The sequence below is a fragment of the Hemicordylus capensis genome, chromosome 6, assembly GCF_027244095.1.
Source record: "Hemicordylus capensis ecotype Gifberg chromosome 6, rHemCap1.1.pri, whole genome shotgun sequence".
Taxonomy (NCBI): Eukaryota; Metazoa; Chordata; class Lepidosauria; order Squamata; family Cordylidae; genus Hemicordylus; species Hemicordylus capensis.
The window spans coordinates 71761480-71771717 of record NC_069662.1 but is presented as its reverse complement, the minus strand read 5'-3'; the positions used below and the strand labels follow the sequence as shown (position 1 = coordinate 71771717).

At 49.2% G+C, this 10238-nt stretch overlaps 1 long non-coding RNA gene across 1 annotated transcript; it reads right to left on the bottom strand.

The window, feature by feature from the left end:
* Nucleotides 1-1786: 1786 nt before the first annotated feature.
* LOC128331784 (uncharacterized) lies at nt 1787-9603 on the bottom strand. The gene is made up of 3 exons (XR_008310428.1): nt 9571-9603; nt 5313-5535; nt 1787-1986 (listed from the first exon to the last, which is right to left on the bottom strand). It is a non-coding gene; the product is annotated as an uncharacterized LOC128331784 (long non-coding RNA).
* Between the last annotated feature and the right edge of the window lie 635 nt (nt 9604-10238).

Sequence of the window (10238 nt, the reverse complement as noted above, 5' to 3'; positions counted from 1 at the left end):
GGGGCATAAGATTGAGCAAGCTGCACGCTTCAAAGACTTGGGAGTAGTTTTCCATTCTGGTGGCTCTAGGAAAGGCCATAAAGAACACCTGGCTTTAAATGTCCAGAGAAGTGCCTCTGCCATTCTCAAATGCCTGCCGACAAGAGGAGGCCATTATGTATCAGCGGCCCTTGAACTGTTCACAGCCCAGTCACTAGCTATCTGCTCGATGGTGCCCAATTGGTCCCCTTCCAAAACATTGTGCTCTGGAACTTGTACAATCTAAATTCCTGCAGGCAGCGCTCCAAGTACCGAGATGTGTCTCCAGTGCCACTCTGTTATGCTCAAGTTAGTCACTCAGCGGGCCAGAAACTGGGAAGAAACAAAGCCCTGGTAACAGACAGTCTATTACTGACTTGGCATGATGTAATCCTATCCAACTAGCACGAGAAAGCATGTTTCATGTTTAGCATGTGCCAGGCTCTCCTTTTGATCCTGTGGCAGCAGGGCAAGTCAAGGCATGGCGCTAGGGGATAACTCTGAGGGACAAATTACTCTGCCAGTGGTCAGAGGTGTTGTGAACACTTGATACCTGTAAGGCAGACCTGCTCAACTTAGGCCCCCCAGCTGTTTTGGGATGACAACTCTCATAATCCACAGGCACAGTAGCCAATACACAGGATTATGGGAGTTGTAGCCAACATCTGCAGGAGGACCAGAGTTGAGCATCCCTGATCTAAACTCAGCTTACTCTTCCGGGACTTTCTCCATGCCAAGTAGGAGCAGACCCAGGTTCTTGCTCACCTGAGGAAAGCTATGACAGCCTCACACCCTCCACAGCATTTAAAGGGGCACAGGTTGAGGAGACTGTTTCCTAGTTGGCAGCCTTTTCTCATTACCTTGGCCACCTTTCTGTTGGAAGTGAAGGACTTTGCACAGTCTCTTGTCTCAAAGACAGTGGAGGACAGACTAGTGAGTCAGAGGGCTAGAGGGTCAAGACACTGGTCATCCCTTCTCTACCGCTCTGACACTATCCCATTGGAATGTAGATTGCTACTCTCAGGGACACTTCTTTCCTTCCAGCCACTTCCTTCCTCTCCCCCTTCTCTTCCTTTTCCTTCTACCTTGGAACATGTAAGCTCCTCTCCCTGAACCATGTGTGCAGAGATGCAGAATCCATCTGTATCCAGCTAGCTAGCTAGATTAGAGAGCCTAACTCCTCACTTTCCTATCTAGAATGGAGTTCTTTAATAAATGCCTTTTATATTGATTGTAAACTATGAACTGGCTCCAAGTTACTTTACTCTCAGCATACACGCATGCCTAACCAAATTCCGCTGTGTTGTGCCTCTGTGCACTCTGCTGTAATGAAAAAGGGATTCTCTTACCAGAGAGAATTCCCAACACTTTCAAGACTGGCAACTGGGGGCTGGGCAAGAAACTGCTGCCACCAAGCAGCCTCCTCCCCTTAAGCCCGTACACCAAAGCCTTTCTCAAGTTACTACCAGAAGCAGTGTTTGGTGGGGTCAGGGGGGGGGGCCTGCAGCAGAGGCAGCGAAAGGTGGGTGAGCAAGTCCTCAGGCGGATCTACCCCTGCTGCTGCTAGAGTTATGCTGCTAGAGTTATGATTGTCAAGTAACTGAGGGAAAGGAGTATTCTTCCTGCCCTAGAGGCACGCACAGTGCACAGGTGTCCCCATTTCAGAGCAGGAACCAGAATGCCCTACAAAACCTCCGAAGCTTCCAAATGTTGTTCTGTACATAAGCAGAACTCTTGCTGCAGAGACCATGGAGGAAAAGAAGAGGTGTGTCTTTCAGAATAATGTGTTTTTTAATTATAATAATAATCACAGTAAGAATAACAATAATAGTAATAATAATAATATACAAAAATAATCATATTTACAAAAATAACAAATGTTGGTGTTTCACAGATCACCTTCCTCCCTGCTCAGTAGCGCTTCTTCAATCTTCGCTTCCTCCCTCCTCGCTTCCTGCACCCGAACTTCTGAAAATATGAAGTAGATAAAATCATTAAATTAAAATGCACTCAGTAAATTGGGTTTCCCCCAGTGAATCTGGGAGACATTTCTTTGTTGCCATTACAATGGCAAACTAGAAACTGTGGGCTGGTTTTCACAATTGCTTTTCCATAACCTTCAAACCTTGCTTTGTGGTTTGCCAGCACAGCCCAATTCTGGCTCTCACAGATCTTTGACAGGATTGCAGCTACACAGACAAGGTGTCTTGCAGCATTCCCGCTCTAAACCTGGTCTCCTACGGACTGAAATTATTGCAAAACCGTAATTCCTCATAGTGGGCTGGTTTATACCATTCTAATTCGAGTACGAGACGTGCCACGCAGTCTTGTGCCTACAAGCAAGATCTGCTCATGAGCAATCCAAGGGTTTGCTGCCCAAGCCGTAGGGCTAGAGGCAGGAACTCTGGCCATGGACAGGAACTGTCTGTGACTTCCACTGCGCAATGAGAAGTCAAGACTTCCCCAGCCATGGTGCTCTGACTCTCAGACATGCTCTGAGCAAACTGCATGCTTGATCCAAAAGCTCTTGTCTCCAGCCAACAGCTTTTCTCCTTCAGCTGAAAGATCCAATGCTCTCAAGCCTCTGATCCTGGTAATATGCTGCCTCTACAAGCCTTGGATCCTCCCATCCTTTCCCCTTCTTCTCCTTTCCCCTCGTCCCTCTACTAATTCCTGATCTCCCCAAACCATGCCAGTCCTCAGCATTCCTTAACCCCTCCCCCTTTTTCCATCTGTATCTGAGTTGTATTAGGCTCTAGGAAGATTTAACACACACACATGTGTTAGTTAGGCACACTGGGTGAATATTGTTGCTGGTTAGGGTTGAAATACTGTTAGTAATATTGATAGAATGTTCTGCTTTCTGCTCAGTTAGATTGATGTTGTTATTCTTTTATACTCAATAAAGCCCATTGAATCATTTAGGTTTGGTTTGATCTCCTTTCTTCCTTGCGTCCAGATCCTACATGGTCACTATATAAAAGAACTTGGTCACTTGGTGACACTATGAGACAGGCCTCATTTTGTATGCTAGCTAATGAGCATATTCAGTATATAAATCAGGCCTGGACCACAACAGGAGGAAGCAGAACACAGTGCTACAATCCAAAAGGAAAAAAGAAAGCGTTGCAGAGCATCTATAAGTGTCAACAGTTGCACGCTGAGAACGGTTAGTTGCACTAACAGCACTACAGTGGAACAGTGAGGCAAATCGACATTATGCAATAGATGCAGGTACCAGTCACCTCAACTGTTTTGCTTTTTTAATTAAAATCAGCTAGTGAAAAACTATACGTCTGAGCAAAGGGACAAAAAGCAAAGGATCATGATATTTCCCCCCAGCAGTTATTTTTTTCCTCCTTAAATTTGCCCTCTCAAGGCTCCTTTTCCATCCATGTGAGAAAAAAGCAGCCAGAGGTAAAAAACACTCCACCCATTTCTCTGCTGAAACTCGCAACTGCCAGTGGCCATGTGTAATTCGAATCACAACCACCCACACCCGAGAGAGTATTACATGTGTCTGTTGTAGAAGGCACATCTTAGCCCTGAGACTGTTTCTACAGCTAATCTGTGGAATGAAGAAGAAAAAAGCCCTCTAGCATGTCACCATCAACTGTTGACTGTCTGGACACACACAGAAAACACCCAGTGCAAAAAACTAAATACAGTTTTATAATACATCACTAAAGATGAACCATGAACACTACTCGCATAAGAGTTATGCCTTCTACAAAATAATTCAAAGCAATTTATTTTTGCAAATCCCTATTCCACGAAAGCAGACAGCAAAGCTATTACCCATGAGCTGCTGGAAGGGCAAACCAGCACAGCTAAGTACCTACTCTCTTCCGCACCCCTCCCCTCTAACCCCCTCCAACAACAGAGCACAGATTAAAGCCCACCCAAAGAAAGGAAGATTGGATTTGAGCTGGATGGGGAGAGGGGTTGCCTGCAAAATTTTGTTTACTGAATAAGGAGCACACCTTGGAGTGAAGAGGTGCTTTCACGCAGCAAGCCTACCCTGAAATGAGACTGAAGAGCTCCCTCCGGCTCTTTAGAGCTCTAGGCCACGCCCTTTTGCATGTGAAGTATCACATGATGACATCACATGCAAAGGGGTGTGGCCTTGAGCTCTAAAGAGTTGAAGAGAGCTCTTCAGTCTCATTTCAGGGCAGGCTTGCTGCCTGAAAGCATCTATTTTCCCCCTCTGGAGGAAGAGAAAGGGGAATAGATGCTTTAAGGCAGCAAACGCTCCCTAAAAATAATCGGAAAGTCAGTGCTCTGGGGGGGTAGGGGCAGGGGTGCAGGCTCTCCGCCGGGACTCAGATTTCTGTTGTGCTACTTGCGCGAATGCATGAGTGGGGGTGGCAGCAGGCAACCAGCAGGGGGGGATTTTCCAAAACAAAACAAACCAACCCTGAAAAAAACACACACAACTGTGGTGGTTGGGTGCGGGGCATGGCAAGCACTTGGCGCTCCCCTGCAACTGGCGCCTAGGGCACGTGCCCTGCCTGCCCCACCCTGATTACGTGTCTGCATGGCCCATTCAGTCGGCGAGTGCTTTCTGCGCTGGCCCAGTAGGGTTCTTCCTTCCTCTCCCTGTCAAGCAAGGCAAAGAAGCCCCCAGCTGGGCAAACACAGAATGCACTCTCCAGTTGGATGCGCCACACATGCTGCTCAGCCCCAGAAACGCCTCCTGCATTGGTGTCCTGACACAGGGTGGAAGGGGTATGGCCGGCAGGGGACAGCACAGCCGGGGACAAGCCTGCCATCAGAGGAGGAGGCAGCGGCAGTAGCAGTATGTGTGTAGGGAGACCCGGTGCTGGCAGAGGAGACCTCGTCGGGCGGCGGGGGGACAGGCCTGGCAGCATTGGCAGGAAAAGGGCAGGCGCCTCCCTGTCCAGTGTTGCTGCCAGCCATCCTACGCCCCGGAAAGAGACTGGGAGTGGGTGAAGTACTGAAAACAACTTTCTCTGGCCCACCTTTAACAAGCAGAGATTCCATTTCTTTTCTGACTATGTCTTAGTGGGAACTGATTCATTTGTGATTGTTTTAAGCCTAAGTATATTGCAATGCATGCAGAGCATCCTATATTAAGTCTGCTCAAAGGGGGAGTAGATGGTTCATGTAGGGTAGAGTAAACTGGTATGAGTAAAAGGTTGTGCAAATTAGCTACCTTGAAAAAAATGTATCTGACAATCGTACTTTGTACTAGGCTGTCTTACAGACCAGCTCTAAAATGACGAGGTTAATGAAAGGAAGAAGCAGGCCCAGATTACTCTACATTTACTTACCCCATTTAAAGGCGGAGGTGCAGATGGAGGTACGGCCTGATGTACGGATGGAAGTGCGGATGGAGGTGCAGATAGAGGTACAGGTGGAGGTGCAGATGGAGCTATAGAATGATGTACGGATGGAGGTGAGGATGGAGGTGCAGATGGAGGTACAGACTGATATACGGATGGAGGTGTGGATGGAGGTGCAGATGGAGGTTCAAACAGGGGTGGTGTTGTGGACCTGACAGAATGAAAACAGACATTAAAGAGAATCTGCTGCATCTAGGCCAGCCTGAGCACATTTGCTTACAGCACTACACAAACCAACCAGATACACCTTTACTCCAAACAGTCTGTGCTCTATCAGAGGCAAAGGTGCACCTAGGTAATTTTGGAGCCTGGACCTAAAGGTTTCTGGAGCACCCCACCCTGCAAATTAAGCATCATGCCCCTACACACACATACACACATGCAATATTTTTAATACGTGGGTTCTTGAGGGCACAAACAGCAACTGAACTCACAAGAATGTAAGAATATAAAACAGATATACTTATGCAGATATGCACTAGCAGAAATGTTTCAACACACAACTTAACATATTCCCATCCCACATATCTCCCCCCACCACTCCCCCCTCTGTCTCTAAAGCACCTGAAACAGGTCACAGTTATACTTGAGTGCCTGGTCCATTGAGGGCCAGTGGAGACCACACCACCCAAAGCAAACTAAAAAGGATTTGGGGGCCCCCCAAGGGGTGTGGAGGCCAGTGTTGCCTCTAGCAGGGATTTCCAGATACTGTTCACTACAACTCCCAGCAATACCCTTTGGCTGCAATGGCCTTTGGCTGGGGATTCTGGGAGCTGTGGTCAACAACATCTGGGAATCCCTGTTAGAGAGAACACTGGTGGAGGCCCTGGACTTCGGCCCCAAAGTTCAAAGTTCCTAGCTTCATATGTCCCAACCAGGACCTTAAGTTCTTCTTCAGAGGCCCTCCTCTGAGTGCCCTTGCCAAAGGAGGTGAAGTGGGTGGCTACTAGGGAGAGGGCCTTTTGGGTGGTGACACCCCATTTATGGAATAGCTTCCTGAGTGAGCTTCGCCTGGCTTCCTCACTTTGTTCTTTTACATGCCACCTAAAGACCTTTTTGTTCTGTCGGGCTTTTAAAATTTTGATTTTCAAATTTGATTTTTTAAAACTGATTTTAAAAGAGTTTTAAAATGTCTTTGTATTGCATTTTGTATTTCCTCTCCCCACCCCCACCCCTGCCCCTTTTGGTCTCTTATGATTTAATGTCTTGTATGTTTTCATTTCATGTTTTAATTTCATGTTGTCAGCCGTCCAGACAACAATTTGTTATGGGATAGCTAACAAAGTTGTTCATCACCATCATCGTTATCGTCATCATCATCATCATCATCATCATCATCATCGCCACCTTAAATTTATTACAGGCTGATATCCAGAGCAGCAAACAGAAAATCTGCTCCTAACTCAGCCAGATTGTTCCGGAGCGGAGGGCAGAGGCGGATCCAGGGTGGGGCAGCCAGGGCACGTGCTCTGGGCGCCCCCTGAAGGGGGCATAATTTCCATGCCCCACCATCACAAGATTCAACCAGCGGGCGCCGCTGGGGGGTCCCGGTATCTCCGGATCCCAGGTGGCCGGCGAGCAGACCAGTGGCACCTGAAACCCCCCCCCCCCCACTCACTCGCACAGGCTGCAGCAGCACACTCACACGAGATCTCTGGGCAGCGTGGGACGGGGGCGGCAGGTGGGTGCTCCCATTGGATGGTGGAGAGCGCAGGCCAGGCCCGAGAGCTGTCTGGGCCACCCGCACCAAGCAGGGTCCACGTGGCAGGGAGACTCGCAGCAGCAACCGCTGGGTGTTTTCATGCTGCTGTTCCGTAGTTTGTGTGCTGCTGTTTGTTGCCCAGCAGGCCACACAGCGTCTGCCTGCCCTGCTGGCTGGCTGCATTCTTGCATCAACTGCATACAGATTCGTCATAGGAAGGTAAAGAGCACTGATGGGGGCAGGAAAGAGCAGCCAGAATTGCTCCCCTCCCCCAGGGGCGTATCTAGGGCAAAGAGCGCCTAGGGCAAGCACTGGAATTGTGCCCCTGGGCTTGCCAGGAGTCAACACTGACTTGGCGGCACACTTTACTTCTCAGCAAGGTTCAGAAGTCACATGAGGGAGAGACATCCATGGATGGCAGAATGTCCATCAAGTGTTTTGAAATATCAATCTCAACGTTGAGACATACCTACAATCCGGAAAGTACATCCTTCCAGAAATCCCTCAGGGACCTCTTTTTGCAAGGCAACGGATACTGACAGAGGCAGGGAGAACAGTGAACATCGCTCCTCCCTCCTGCTGCATGCACACTCTGCTGCTTGGGAACGTTCTGGATGAGTTAGCAGCAGCCTCTTGCTGCTCGGGATGTCAGCCACTCTTTTCCATTCAATTGGCTGCGGTGCCTTCCCACTGCGCCCTCTCCTCCCTCTTAAAGAGAGGCCTAAACATAGTTACATAGGAAGTTGCCTTCCACTGAGTCAGACCATTGGTCCCTCTAGTTCAGAAACTTAATGGGGTTCGAGGCGGCATTCTTCTCCTCCCTCGTCATTTGGTCATCACTTGGCAATTACTTCTCAAAGACAGCAGCTTTTTCAAAGTCGCTCAGCTGTAGCGCTAGATCCAGTGTCAGCTCCAGTGCCGATGCTGCCCGAGGTGAGGTCCATGCGCTGCTGGCCACACCCTTGACACTGACCGCAGCATCCGGGGACAAGGCCAGAACTGCCTCTTTCATGCCCCCATTCCTCTTCACTGCCATGCGGAGGGACTTTGAACTGCAGATCAGCAGTGTGGGAGGAACCAGCTCCCTTTTCACCCTCCTCACTGCTGAACCTGCAGTTCAAAAACCCATCCCCAATGGGGAAGAGCGAAGGAGGTAACGGAGAAAGGGAGGGAGGGTGGCGGGGAGCCAGGAGTGGCTGGCAGGTGAAGTGGCATCTGGCCGGCGAAGAGCAGGGCACTCAAGCGGGACTGTTATTCTGCAAGCAGAAGCCTTTGCTGTCATTATGCTTGAAATGCAGAACTGATTCCAAGTGTGTGAACAGGGCGCTTTCCAGATTGCACGCTATCACACTGTCACAAAGGGTCCCTTCAGTGTGCTTCTGTGGAGCCTGTGTTTTGACATCACAGCCCCTGTGTTGTAAGGAAGGTGCCTTTCCTATTTCTGACACCGCCTTTTGGATTTTATTGCTGTGTCACAGCCCTATAATGTTGCATCTGCATTGCAAAAATAAAATAAAATAATAGCTGTGTCTGCCCGTTGTAGGAGGCTTTCCCCCTTATAATGGCTCTCTAATGTCGGTTGAATTTGGCACCACAAAACGTTGCAGTTTACACCGCTTTCTGCGGTGCACGGCTCACAATCTGGAAAGCACCCTGGTGACCAAATGATGGCCAACCTGCACATGACCTGAGAGCCATCATTAGAAGACAAGTGCAACCTGGAAGCAGACCCTTTGGACTCTCAGTCACAGGGGGCCCCAATCTGGGAATGTGTTGTGCAGCGAGGGGCAGAGTCAAGACTTTCCTACTGTGCTCTATCCATGTGAAAATTCGCCCCACCATACCAAAGCGGCCATTTGCCCCCAAAGTAGTGATTTGGCATTCAAAATGTATTCAAAATGGCATTCAAAAGGTAAAGAACAGGGGAGCAGTCTCACAAAAATAAAAGTAAAGTAAAGTGTGCCGTCAAGTCGATTTCGACTTCTGGAGTCCACAGTGTCCTGGGGTTTACTTTGGCTAAAATACAGGAGGGGTGTACCATTGCCTCCTACCACGCCGTATGAGATGATGGCTTTTCAGCAACTTCCTATATTGCTGCTGCCCCATATAGTACCTGCGGGGATTCGAACCAGCAACCTTCTGCTTGTTAGCAGGATGACCCACGCGAGTGTATGGAGGAATCCTGGGGAGACTCCCGGGATCAGAAGGCTTGTTTGAGCCTCCCGGCGGAGGTCTCCTGGTGTGTGACTGTGGCACGGAGCCATGCCAAGGCGCCACACGATCAGAAAACCCGGGTTAGTGGAGCACTCACTCAGCTGGGTTGAAAGGAGGGCTACATTGGCGGGCTAGCTGCCAGAGAATCACTGGGCTCACCCGCAAGCCTGGTGGGTCTCACGAGGATGGAAAACAGGGCTGGGCTCCTTTCGCCCGGTTTTCCTCCATCATGAGAATAGCCTCATTGGATAGAATACAACCATTACTTACATTCTTCTTGAGCTGGGCCTTCTTGGAGGCGATTGTACTCCCGCTGGCGGGCTTGGTGGACCTGGCGGGCTTGGTGGCGCTGGTGGCACTCTGACAAAGAGAGAAGAGCCAAAGTTATGTGGCGCTTGCAGAGCAGTAATAGGGTCTCCAATGGTTTCACAACTGGGTATCATGTCTCCAAGACTGTTTGGCTGTTATGAACCTGGCTGTATTGGCACAGCGACACTGCACCAATTTGCCCTGCAAAAGTGGTTCGCATCATGGCCAAGATTGTGTTAGTGGTCGAAAAGAGATAGCCTTAGCGATGAACCGCTTGTATCGAGAACAGGGTACTGGCTACACTTTTAGAAAGAGCAAATCCAAATGGTGTGCTAAATAAGGCGAAATCCTGCAACAGGAATCAATGACGTACATGAAAGAGTATGGCATCATGTCTTCCCAGGTTTGCACAATTCCTCCGGCTTCTACAAGCCAGGGGGAGGGCACAAAGATCTATGCCCAGTGCCGAAGTCCCACATTTGATTCAGCTTTACAGGTGAATGACAGGCAAACTGTTCCAATGGGGAAGCCATTAACTGTCTCTTGAAGCAAAGAGAATACCAGGGCAAAACAACATGAACGGGGTGGGGGCTTAATTGTTCTTGTCTTCTCGACAGTGTCTCCCGCCC